The sequence below is a fragment of the Globicephala melas genome, chromosome 20 (assembly GCF_963455315.2).
Source record: "Globicephala melas chromosome 20, mGloMel1.2, whole genome shotgun sequence".
Classification (NCBI taxonomy): Eukaryota; Metazoa; Chordata; class Mammalia; order Artiodactyla; family Delphinidae; genus Globicephala; species Globicephala melas.
The window spans coordinates 53,519,955-53,533,395 of NC_083333.1; the positions used below are offsets into that span (position 1 = coordinate 53,519,955).

A 13,441-nucleotide genomic window follows, 5' to 3' on the forward strand; every position below is an offset into this window, starting at 1 on the left:
CCACCATCACTCTGATACCAAAGCCAGAAAACGATATTACAAAAAAATAAAATTACAGACCAATATCACTGATGAATATACATGCAAAAATCCTTAACAAAATACTAGCCAACAGAATCCAACAACATATTAAAAGGGTCATACAACATGACGAAGTGGTATTTATCCCAGGGATGTAAGGATTCTTCAATATATGCAAATCAATCAATGTGATACACTATATTAAAAAATTGAATAAAAACCATATGATCATCTCAATAGATGCAGAAAAAGCTTTTGACAAAATGCAGCACCCATTTATGATAAAAACTCTCCAGAAAGTGGGCATAGAGCAATCCTACCTCAACATAATAAAGGCCATATATGACAAACCCACAGCAAACATCATTCTCAATGGTGAAAAACTGAAAGCATTTCCTCTAAGATCAGGAACAAGACAAGGATGTCCACTCTCACTACTATTATTCAACATAGTTTTGGAAGTCCTAGCCACGGCAATCAGAGAAGAAAAAGAAATAAAAGGAATACAAATCGGAAAAGAAGAAGTAAAACTGTCACTGTTTGCAAATGACATGATACTATACATAGAGAATCCTAAAGATGCCACCAGAAAACTACTAGAGCTAATCAATGAATTTGGTAAAGTTTCAGGATAGAAATTTAATACACAGAAATCTCTTGCATTACTATACACTAATGATGAAAAATCTGAAAGAGAAATTAAGGAAACACTCCAATTTACCATTGCAACAAAAAGAATAAAATACCTAGGAATAAACCTACCTAGGGAGAAAAAAGACCTGTATGCAGAAAACTATAAGACACTGATGAAAGAAATTAAAGATGATACCAACAGATGGAGAGATATACCATGTTCTTGGATTGGAAGAATCAATATTGTGAAAATGACTATACTACCCCAAGCAATCTACAAATTCAATGCAACCCCTATCAAATTACCAATGGCATTTTTCAAAGAACTAGACAAAAAATTTTTACAATTTGTATGGAATCACAAAAGACCCTGAATAGCCAAAGCAATCTTGAGAAAGAAAAATGGAGCTGGGGGAATCAGGCTCCTTGACTTCAGACTATATTACAAAGCTACAGTAATCAAGAGAGTATGGTACTGGCACAAAAACAGAAATATAAATCAATGGAACAGGATAGAAAGCCTACAGATAAACCCATGCACCTATGGACACCTAGTCTATGACAAAGGGGGCAAGAATATACAATGGAGAAAAGACAGCCTCTTCAATAAGTGGTGCTGGGAAAACTGGACAACTACATATAAAAGAATGAAATTAGAACATTCTTTAACACCATACACAAAAATAAACTCAAAATGGATTAAATACCTAAATGTAAAGCCAGGCACTATAAAACTCTTAGAGGAAAACATAGGCAGAACACTCTATGTTTTTTGTTTATTGTTTTTTTTCTCAGTATGTGGGCCTCTCACTGCTGTTGTGGCCTCTCCCATTGTGGAGCACAGGCTCCGGATGCGCAAGCTCAGCAGCCATGGCGCATGGGCCCAGCTGCTCCGCGGCATGTGGGATCTTCCCAGACCGGGGCATGTGGGATCTTCCCAGACCCTTGTCCCCTGCATTGGCAGGCAGATTCTCAACCACTGTGCCACCAGAGAAGCCCAGGCAGAACACTCTTTGACATAAATCACAGCAAGATCCTTTTTGACCCACCTCCTAGAGTAATGAAAATAAAAACAAAATTAAACAAATGGGACCTAATTAAACTTATAAGCTTTTGCAGAGCAAAGGAAACCATAAACAAGACAAAAACACAACCTTCAGAATTGGAGACTATATTTGCAAATGAAGCAACTGACAAAGGATTAATCTCCAAAATATACAAACAGCTCATGCAGCTCATAACAACAAAAACAAAGCAACCCAGTTAAAAAATGGGCAGAAGACCTAAATAGACATTTCTCCAAAGAAGACATACAGATGGCCAACAAACACATGAAAAGATGCTCAACATCACTAATTATTAGAGAAATGTAAATCAAAACTACAGTGAGGTATCACCTCACACGGGTCAGAATGGCCATCATCAAAAAAATCTACAAACAATAAATGCTAGAGGGGGTGTGGATAAAAGGGAACCCTCATGCACTGTTGCTGGGAATGTAAATTGATATAGCTACTATGGAGAACAGTATGGAGGTTCCTTAGAAAACTAAAAATAGAACTACCATATGACCCAGCAATCCCATTACTGGGCATATACCCAGAGAACACTACAGTTCAGAAAGACACATGCACCCCAATGTTCATTGCAACACTACTTACAATCTAGGGCATGGAAGCATCCTAACAGTCCATCAGCCGATGAATGGATAAAGAAGATGTGGTCATATATAGAATGAAATAGTACTCAGCCATAAAAAGGAAAGAAATTGGTCATTTGTAGAGACGTGGATGGACCTAGAGAGTGTCACACAGAGTGAAGTAAGTCAGAAAGAGAAAAAGAAATATCATATATTAACACATATATGTGAAATCTAGAAAAACTGTATAGATGATCTTATCTGCAAAGCAGAAGTAGAGACACAGATGTAGAGAACAAATGTATGGATACCAGTGGGGAAGGGGGTGGGTGGAAGGAATTGGGAGATTGGGATTGACATATATATACTCTTGATACTATGTATAAAAGAGATAACTAACAAGAACCTACTGTATAACAGGGAGCTCTACTCGATGTTCTGTGGTGACCTAAATGGGAAGGAAATCCAAGAATAGGGGACATATGTATACGTATAGCTGATTCACTTTGCTGTACAGTAGAAACTAACACAACATTGTAAAGCAACTATACTCCAATAAAAGTTAATTAAAAATAATAAAATTCTGTGATCTAATAGAAAAAGAGAAAGGGAAAAAGTATCAAAATGTGTATATCAAAAGTAGCCATTTGTCCAAGAACAAGATTCAGAAATATTTGGTTCTACTAAAATGAAGCCACAATCTTTTTTATTGTAAAATAGAATTTATTTGTTACATTGCAAACTCTTTCAAGTGCCTCTACACTTATTTCAGTCTTTTCAAAACATGTGATAGTAAGGAAAAGATTGCAATGAAAAACCTGACCTGGAGATTGCCAGAAGGGCCAGGCTTTTCTGGTCTGACCTCCAGTCAGGGACCTGGAGACCCAAGGCCACATGCACATGCGTAGGTAAAATGAGCAGGGAAGTGGGTGGAAGAGAAAGAAGAGGTGCATAATGGCAACAACATACATGGTGGATGAAATCATACTGGCCCATAAGATAGAAAAGGGCAGAGGGCTTTAAGGGAGATAAGTGCAGGTCTAGGCAGTGTGGGACAAGCTGAATTCACTTTTGATGCAGAGTGGTATTCAGATGACAAGATTTATTAACTAGAGATGAGAGGAAATTTTCTTCAAGGAGAAAAAGGATGGGAGTCAACCTGGAAAGAAGATGAGGCTCTAGCAAAATGAGTCTGGCAGCAAATAATGCTCAATATGCTAGAATCCAGTAAAGGTTCCAGGAAAGGGCTTGTACCCTGACCCAGCAGGGCCTCTTGACATTTAATACAGATGGAGATCAAAGTGGGCAGTCCTAGCTCGTCCTAGCTACTGAGGCTCAAGGTCAACACCTATGGTAATCGTCTGGCCTCCAACTTACGGACGTTCTCTCTGAAGACTTGTAGCTTATATCAAAGTACCATGACTGCCCTCATGCCCAGAACAGGTGGAAATAAGACATATCTTATAATAAGGTTGGTAGCAATATGAACTATTCTGAATACCACTCACATCCTCCCCAAAGGAGGAAGGTGGGCCCTGCTACATAACAATACACAATGGAAACAATATACAAAACAAAGCCAGTCACTTGGTCTCAGCTCAGGCAGTGGACGTTGTGGATAAAAGGCACAAAAGCAAAAGAGCAAAAAGCCTGTGGGGGGGAAGTGGGGGGAGCAATTGGTGTGACTGGAGGACAGGAGGGGTATGGATGAGTCATGGGAGGTAAAGCTGGACCAGCCTAGTTCCGCATGCATAGCCCACAGGCCAGCACTTGCTCTCTTTCAAAGAGTCAATGCAGGAACGTATTTGTGGCACAGGTCTGGACCTAGACAGCTGAGTTCCAATCCCAGTTTGAGTCTTCAGCAATCAACTTAACCTTTCTACATACCCATTTCCAAAATGGTAAAAAGGTGATAATCATAGTACCTTACATATGCACACACAGGACCTTACAACATGATACATAGTACCTTACAATATAGGGCTGATGTGAGGATTGAGTAACTCAGTGTGTGCAAAGCACTTAGACCGTGCCCGGAGCCTAAGAAAGCATGCAATGCATGTTAGCTATTACAGTAGCTATTATTATTATTAATTCTGCAATCAACAGTGCCACTGGAAGGGGTGTGATAAGATCACAACCTTTCTTTCAGGTTCTTGACTGGGCTGTAAACATATAGGATGGAAGGGATCAGAGAGGTGGAAGGCCAAGAAGCTAGTTAAGAAGTCACAGTAATTCTAGGCGAGAGGTGCCACCCAACGTGGCAAAGGGAAAGGGAAAAAAAAGGAAGGTAAACAGGTCAGACATCAGATACATCTGAGCATAAAATGACACTTGGCAAATGCCTGGGCATGGCTGATGCGGAAAACGAATGGTCAGAAGATAATGGTCAGAAAATATGTCTCTTTCTGCACCAGGGTAGCTGCTGGTGGACAGTTGGAAATTAATTCTGCCTGTTCTTTACTGAGTTTCGTGTTCATCCTGCTGTACCCAATGACCCTGGTACTCACAGACATTCAGAGCTTCTCCCTTCTCTAACACTCTGATCATCTGCCAGGAAACCTCAACTTCACTTACCTTGTCTAAAGGTGACTTTTAAGCTACTTGCCATGCAGCTACCCGCACACAGAGCAACTGATGACTGGCCATCATTCCACCTGGCTCCAAAAGCCTCCAGGCAGGCCCCCAACTCCATTCCTCCTACCCTTTTAATCTTTCTCTCGGGAGGCTTCAGACAAGTTAATAAGTCCAATTTACAAGGAAGTGGGGAGCATCCAAACGGAGCAAGTCAGTAAAATGACTAGAGATGACAGTAGGTCCCTTCTCAGCAACACTCCTGTCCCCACACGTATCACCCTGCACATCCACTCTCTGAAAAGTCCAGTCTTTTTTCTACCTGTATTCAATCCTAAAATACTTCCCACCACACAGACACCACTGGCATCCACCCGGGAGCGGGGCTCCACGTCCCTTGCCGGCAAGTGCATGGAGCTAAGAATCAGCAGACCCACCTTTTAACTCTATCAGTAAGTTGTAACAAACGACTTGCCCTGTCGGGCCTCAGACCTGAGCCTAAATTCTGATGACCTCTCCACTCCCTGAGACCCGAAAAGGGTAAAGCCAGCTGGAGGCACCTCCAGCTCTCACTCCTCCGAGCTCCAGAAGACCCGCGGGATCCGGACCGGGCTGCAGCCCTACCCTCCCCGCGGGCAGGGCCCCTTCCCCTCCCGCACGCTGCTGCCTCACGCGGTTTTAGCCCACCAACCACTACTTGGTTCAGCTGCCAATAGATGCTGACGCCCCTGCTCCTCACCAGCAGCTCCCAGCGGGCCCCGCCTACCCCGGGCGACTGGAGCTCCGCGCAGAGATTCCTGAACTGCTCCTCGGAGAAGCAGCAGGCAGCAGAGGCCATCCTTCATTTGCCACAGCAACTGTGCCTGCAGGGGAGTCCGGGGGCAGGCTTGGTGTGTGTTAGAGATGTGGGCGAGAGGGTGATCCGGCGTGATTGGCAGAAACACAAAGAGAGACAGGGTAGAAGGCGGGACTTAGCGGGGAGAAGGAGCTAGTGTGAGGAGGCAGCGAGGGGTGGGTCTAGAGAAGTGGACTGGGCTGAGCAAGAGATGAGTGAGGACGGAAAAGAAGTAAAACCAGAGGAACACGGGGCTTGATCTGGGGAAAGATGGAGGTGCTAGAAATGGGGAGGCTTCTAGAAAGAAGGGAAAAGGAAGACACCAATGTCATCTCAAAAGCATCTTTTCCCCAACACCATTCTCTCCAAACCTGCTTGCATGTCTCTCCTTTACCTTCTCTGAGGAAGGTTAGGGAAGGTCTCTGAGTGGTTTGGAAGAAGTGGGAGGCGAGATGCTTGAAAATCTCAAGGGTCAGATGCTAAAACAGTATTCCGTTCTTTCTATTATGCACTTTAAAACGCTATTCTGAGAAGAGGTCCGTGGGATTCCCCAGAAGGCCAAAGGGGTCCGTGGTACAAAAAGGATTAAGAAATCTAATCTATAATTGTAACTTGCCACCTGGAGGGTGAAAGATGATCTAAGAAGGTATCATGGTATCCATCTGCAGCTTGCATAATTTAGATCTTTTGCACCTCAAACATTTTTCTTTCCTTCAAGTCCCTTGGCTGTTACTATATTTCTTACCAACAGATTGTACTTAGGTTTGAGTAAAATAGACAGTTTAAACATTAATCAGTGTAACATCACATGGTGCCAGTAAACTCTGGCAACCCATGTTTTCAAACACGTAAAATGGTATAAGAATTGTGCAGAACTTTAAAACTGAGGAGGTGACTACAGAAAATAAACATAGAAAGTGTTTGCACAGTGCCTATCAAAGTAAATGCTCATTAAAATGTCCACTTGTTTTACATTTCTATACTGAAATGTTTCTCCTTCTGTACTTGAAAGAAAGCCTTGAAGTTGATGGCAAACTCTGCATTTACGCCAGTTTCCAAGAAGAGAAAATGATCAGACTTGGCAGCATAGATAAGTTACTGCTGTATTCAATTCAAGGCTGGTTCTGTTCTGTTTTATGAGGATGGGAGGACGGATGGGGTAGTTCACTACACTAAATGCACCAGGGATTAGAGACTACAGTTTTATAATGCCTTTTAGCTTCTCTCTTATTTATAAAAATGTATTTAAAATTCAATTGCTTAAAAAAACAATTTGATCAAAAACCATCGGCTATGAAGTATTTTCAAATATTGTAAAGGAATCCCATTTTAAAGGTGAGCTTTGATAAAGCTGCACCTTTATCACTTATAGCAGTTGATTAATGAAGACAAGCATGAGAGTATAAATGGCATTATGAAAGATATGATATAAGGCAGGAAGTTTATATTGTATTTATTACACGTGTTTAAAAGTATGCTAAACTCAGAAGGTAAATGTGTATATATTTAGGTATGTTGAGATTCACAACCATGATTATTTTATTACAGCTAATGAAGGAAAGAATCATATTAGGAAATAATTTTTATTTTGTGGCAAAAGTCTGGAAAAGGGCTTGAAAGGGGTCTAGAAAGACCTGTTCTTCAGGACTTGTCTATTATAATAGGCCAGCCTATTTCCTTTGTGAAAAACTCTCTAGAGGAACTTGCAGAATATGGCAAGTGGTGAATAGAGGAATAATATATTTGGAGCTTCCTAAAATTCCAATAGACAAAAGTTCTATGGGCTTGGGTTGGAGTTCTAATACTCAAACATGGACTAAAGATTTGGTGCTGGGCCATAGCTGGTGGGAAGCTGGACCAGGGACTTCTTCAAGGAGCCTGGATCCCCTAAAAGCTGCCCCTTCCATTCCAATGAAACCAGAAAATCCCCAGCTTGTAGACCATGGAGCCCTCAAGGAAACTCATGCTTTTCCCGAAGCCTTAGGTAGAAAGAAACAAAAAGGCAACTGGAAGAAACCACACCCCAAGCCTATGCCAGAGATGGAATTTAAATTTACATTACCTGCAACTGAATGGGAGACATAAGGAGATAAATTAACACAAAGGACCATTGAAACGCCTGGGACCCTGCCAGAATCAAAACCAGTGACACTTTCACAACTAGGACACGTGCAATTATCCAAGAGAAAACAAGACCCACAAGTAGGTGCATGTACAAAAAAGTGAGTTACAGAGACCTGAGGGAACAACTCTCCATGTCAGAGAGTTAGCAGATGTGCAAACAGGACCATCAGAACCAAAGAATTACAGATAACAGACCAATATGAGAGTAATTATTCAACATGTATTTGTGATAATATAAGAGGTAAAAGAAGGTCTAGAAAAGAGAAAACCAAGAAAAAGATAAATGAATTTGAAAAAGAACCAAAAGAACAAAACCACCTTGTACAAGTGAAAACTGTAAGTCACTAAAATTAGAAAGTTGAAAGAGGAGGTAAAAGAGTTGTCCTGCCACAGTTCAAGAAGGAAATAAGAAGGTGGCTATGAGGAAATTCTTCAGAGGTATAAAGAAATGGAAAACGTGAAGGACTAATTAAGAGACATGAAGGATACACTGAAAAGGTAAAACATTTCTGACTGGAGTTCCAAAGAAGAGAACAGAGAGGTTAGGAGGCAAGGTGGATGGGTAGGAGGGAATAGACAAATGCACATATGGAAACAAAGTGGAACTAAAATTCTAAACAGCAAAAAACAAAAACAGCGGAGGGCAAAGTTACAGTTTTGTGTAGAAGGTAGTTAAGATATATTGATTAATTTAGTCTCTTGTGCATGTTAAAATTTAATGGAATGAATTCTCAAAATGCAGTAATAAAACAAACAAACCAATAAAAATGCACAAAAGATTTAAACAGAAATTTCACCAAAGAATATATACTGGTGGTAAATAAAAACATGAAAGATACTCAGTATCTTTACCCATTAAGGTAACATAAATTAAAATCACAGTGGGATATGATATGCTCTGAAATTAGTAAAAATTAAATTGATTGACCAAAGTAAGTCTTGGCAAGGATGTGGAGGAAATAGAACTCTCATGCACTGCTGGTCGGAATGCAAGTGGTAGAAATACTTTGGGAAACTTTGACGATTTCTTAAAAGGTTAAACATACACCTACAATACAATCTAGCCATTCCATTCCTAGGTATTTACCCAAGAGACAAAAAAATAGCAATGTCGGGCTTCCCTGGTGGCGCAGTGGTTGAGGGTCCGCCTGCCGATGCGGGGGACATGGGTTCGTGCCCCGGTCCGGGAGCAACGCACATGCTGCAGAGCGGCTGGGCCTGTGAGCCATGGCCACTGAGCCTGCGCGTCCGGGGCCTGTGCTCCGCAACGGGAGAGGCCACAACAGTGAGAGGCCCGCGTACTGAAAAAAAAAAAAAAAAAGCACTGTCCATGTATGCACAAATGTTTATAGCATCTTACTTTGTAATAGCCAAAAACTGGAAACAACTTAATATCCTTCAATGAATGAACTGATAAAGCAAATTGTGATATATCCATCCATGAAGTACTGCTCAGCAATAAAGTTTTAAATGTTTAAAATGTGTGTATATAAGTGTGTGTGCATATGCATGAGTCATATATATATATGTACATATATGTGTAATGCATGCAATATAGCATAAATCATTCAATTTAGAGGTGAAGTAGCATGATACCTGCAATTTACACTCAAATCGTTCAGCTAAAAATTGTGTACATTTTAGAGAAGCAAAAGTGACAAAATGTAAACAACTGATAAATCTAAGTAAGGGTAGCAATATTTTCTGTTCTATTCCTTCAACTTTCAGAACCACGGCAGAGAACTGGCTTGCTAAGGGAACCCAGCTACAATCAGGAAGTTGCCACCATGACCATATACCATGCCTGTTAAATGAATGTCTCCCTGGCCACTTACCTCAGGTCCTGATACACAAATGCATCTTATTGGCAGCCCAAATCCTGTCTGGACTCTAGTGCAAAGCCATTTGGGAAATACAAGTATTTAGGTAGTAAACTAGACAACTGTTGGGGAAGACATTGAATAAGACAATCCATTACATGCACCACAGGCAGGCTTGGTACACAGCATTTTCTGAGTTATTTAAGGCCACAGAACCATTTTTCGTAAGAAGTATCTTGAAAGAAAATGTTCCAGGGAACATGCTTTTGGAAATTCTGACCCAGTTCAACTTTCTCATTGATGAGGAAGGAAACTGATGCCCAGAGAGATGGCTGCTTGGCTGATACCACCTAGTGAATTAGCAGTGGTCCTTCCCAGTATTGTTTCGCTGTGCTTACCAAGCCACAAAAAGCTCCCCAGAATATGAGACCAGACATGCTGGGTTCAGACACCACCTCTGCCCCTGCAGTTAACTGTGTGACTTCTGGCCAGTTGCCTAAACTTTTTGAACCTCAATTTCCTTATCTTTCACAATGAGATGACCTCACCTTATGAGGTTAAAGTGAAAGTCACCATGACAGTTAAGCACCTCGTACAAGGTAGGCAAACAATCATAGTATTTCCCTTCTTCCCTCTTTGCCCCCAACCCAGGTACCATGTGAGTACAACAGAGAGAGGAGGAATGTGCCTGGAATTAGAGATTTAATGATGCTTCTGGGAAGAGCCAAGGCTGTGGAAAGACAAAGGGAGGGGTGCTATAGAACTTGATCTCTGGTGACACGAGAAATGTGTTAGGGAAGGTGGAGTCGTATTTAAAGAAGCCGGGTTTTTTCCAATGATGGTTTAAAAACAAAAGCAGAAATATAATAGACAGAGGTTTAAGATTTAATATAAGGCCATGCAGTGCTCTCAGAGTTGTAAAGAGTAGACTTTTTCACCAACTACCTTCCTCTGGTTTTAGTAGCTTGCCCAGATGTCACTTCCATTCCAGAGCCTGTGAAGCTTTGACAGACTGTAAGGCGATGCCACTGTCTTTGTAGCCAAAAGATGACTCTTCACCTTCCCCTGGAAACCAGGTGTTAAATCATCACTAGATGACAGTAACATCCAACAATTAATTTTCTAGGAACTCATCAAACCATTTCACCTTTGTTTTTTTCCTTTTGCTTCTCTATGTCACACAAGCATTTATTCAACATAAAATAGAAGCAGCCTTGAGCTTGTCTCATCCTTATTTTGCACTTGACTTGGAGAATCACAGAATTTTTAAAAGAAGGGAATATCCATTCCTCAAGCTATAAGGAACGGGCTCTCAGAGTTTGTATTAGCAGACTTAAACCCTGTTTGGACTTGGATGAAAAGATAAGCATCTAGTAGCGTCTGTACTTGACAACAAGTCATATACTTGTCCAAATTGTTATTTTTCTTAAGCAAGAAAAAAGGATACTTTAAAAAATATCTTGGGAATATTTGGGAATGTAGTTGGAAGGTAGTTGGAATAGTTGTGAATGTAGCCAACTTTCCCAAGGTAAGAGCCATCTGGTTATCTAAACAAGCTTCTTCTTAACTGCACTTTCTCTTCCAAATTCCTCCATCCCACTCCCAAATTCATTTGTACAACCAAAGTCAGGATTTTTCAAGGACTCACTGGGGTAGGGATGAAAGAAAAATGTAGAAACATTAAAAGGGGTTGGTGATGACTGAAATCCATGCCATGCTCTGGGAACACCAAGGAATCTGGAACTGTGGATCCCAGGATGTTCCAAGAGGGAGTTTAATGGGGCCTTGGATTAGTCCCAGAGAACTTCCAGGATACTCCTGCTTCCTACAGTATTGTTAGGTGAGCTGGGGGATGGAGAGGGAGTTAGCTTGAAACATGCACACTAAGTTGGGAGACAAGGGACAGCTCCAGAGAACTAGAACTCAGGTCATGCCCAGTGCTGCTCGGGCTGTACCTGTCTCCATCATCATTTTGGAAATGTCGGTACCAACAACTTGCATCCAGTCAGTGGAGCTAGAATTAGACTGGTGGACACTGACCAGTCTAACAGACCAGGTGGACACACTCTCCAAAGTCTTGTGCAAAACGAAAATATCCAAGTTAGTAACTGGGTCACTACAATAGAATCTGGACTAGAGAACTAGAAGTATAAACTAATTGGACAAAGGAGAGGGCATCAAGATTGCAGCCCTAGTCTGTGGACTGGGTGAATGTAGGGGAAGAAGGTAGAAGTGAGCTGCAAACCAAGTCTTACCCATCCCTCCTGGTAACCAGTCCTGCTAGAAGATCTCAGATCTAAGTAGTGGCAAGCAGTGTGGGAGCCCCTCAGTCATCCGGGGTCATGAATCTTGGGTCTGGGATAATATAATATCAACCTGGAATGGGAGTCCTGCTGCATTATTCATCTCCATCTGGAGTAGGTGAAGGGATTGAGACTCTAGCTGGGGAGCATCAGCAGAAGAAGTTGTGAGCAGCTGGGGACTCAGAAGCAGTGAAAGCAAAGCTGGTGCTAATCTAGCATTGAAAAAGTTGGACACTTTAACGTGTCCACAGCGGTAACCATACAGGAGCTCTCTTAATAACTGCCTGGACCAAAATCCACTAAAAATGAGTTTCCCTACCAAAAAGAACTCATATATGGCATTGATATGCAGAAATGAAAGGAAGGGGAGACTGGGAACCATCCTTTCATGTTGAAGCAAAAATACAAGGCTCCTGGGTACTTCTTTCATAAGATTCTCTTTTATATATTTACTTTCAAATTTTGCTTTCTCAGTGAATAAAGAATATCTGATGATGAGAAGACAAGGACAAGGAAAGACATATCCACGGAGGAAGCTTTAGCTCCAAATTGTTGTAACCACTTCCCTATCTCCATTTTTTAGTCATTTGGGAAAAAATTTAAGAGATGCATCTAGCTGCTTCTCTTTCTCAAAAGTTTAAATTTGGGCATAAGATGTTATGTTAATGGTAAAGACAACATGTTCCATCTGAGGTAACAGTGGGGGTCAAAGTTAAAATTTATCACTGAAGTAGAATAAATATTTGTAGTACTAGGGTAAAAAGTCTAACAGGGTATTAGAGCTGCTTATAGGAGAAATAAAATAAGTTCTAACTCTCTTTGACCAACTCAGCAGCTGAATTTTAAAAACTTTAGTAATTTAATATTATATGTCCCAAATGACATTTTTTTTTTTTTTTTTTTTTTTGTGGTACACGGGCCTCTCACTGTTGTGGCCTCTCCCGTTGCGGAGCACAGCCTCCGGATGCGCAGGCTCAGCGGCCATGGCTCACAGGCCCAGCCGCTCCGCAGCATGTGGGATCCTCCCAGACTGGGGCACGAACCCGTGTCCCCTGCATCGGCAGGTGGACTCTCAACCACTGCGCCACCAGGGAAGCCCATGACATGTTATTTTATCCATTGGAATGTGAAGTCCAGGAGGACAGGGGATTTTGTCTATTTTATTTACTGCTGTCTTTCTAATGCATAGAATGTAGTGAACACTCAGTAAATACTGTGAATAAATGAGAGAAACCAACTTGAAAGCATATCTGCAAATGGACAGCCTCACAGCCATTTCAGTGTTTCAACAAGGGCTCAGCTGTTCCCATGACATCATCCTTGCCTTCCCCTTCCTTCCATTCAACCTATCATGGAGAGTTTGGGTTTACTGAAAACTAGAGGATGGCTCTCTGATCGTGAGCATCCCATTTTGTTCTGCTCTGATTCTAAAGAATCCAGTGGGAAAATCAAAGGATGAGATGAAGCCATAAAAATTCCTGAGAATACTCCA

The 13,441-nt window shown here is 41.4% G+C and overlaps 1 pseudogene; it reads right to left on the reverse strand.

Annotated features, from left to right (window-relative positions):
- The window catches only part of LOC115866307 (phosphatidylcholine transfer protein-like), a 30,789-nt pseudogene extending 25,049 nt beyond the window's left edge, over window positions 1-5,740 (reverse strand).
- Window positions 5,741-13,441: the final 7,701 nt, after the last annotated feature.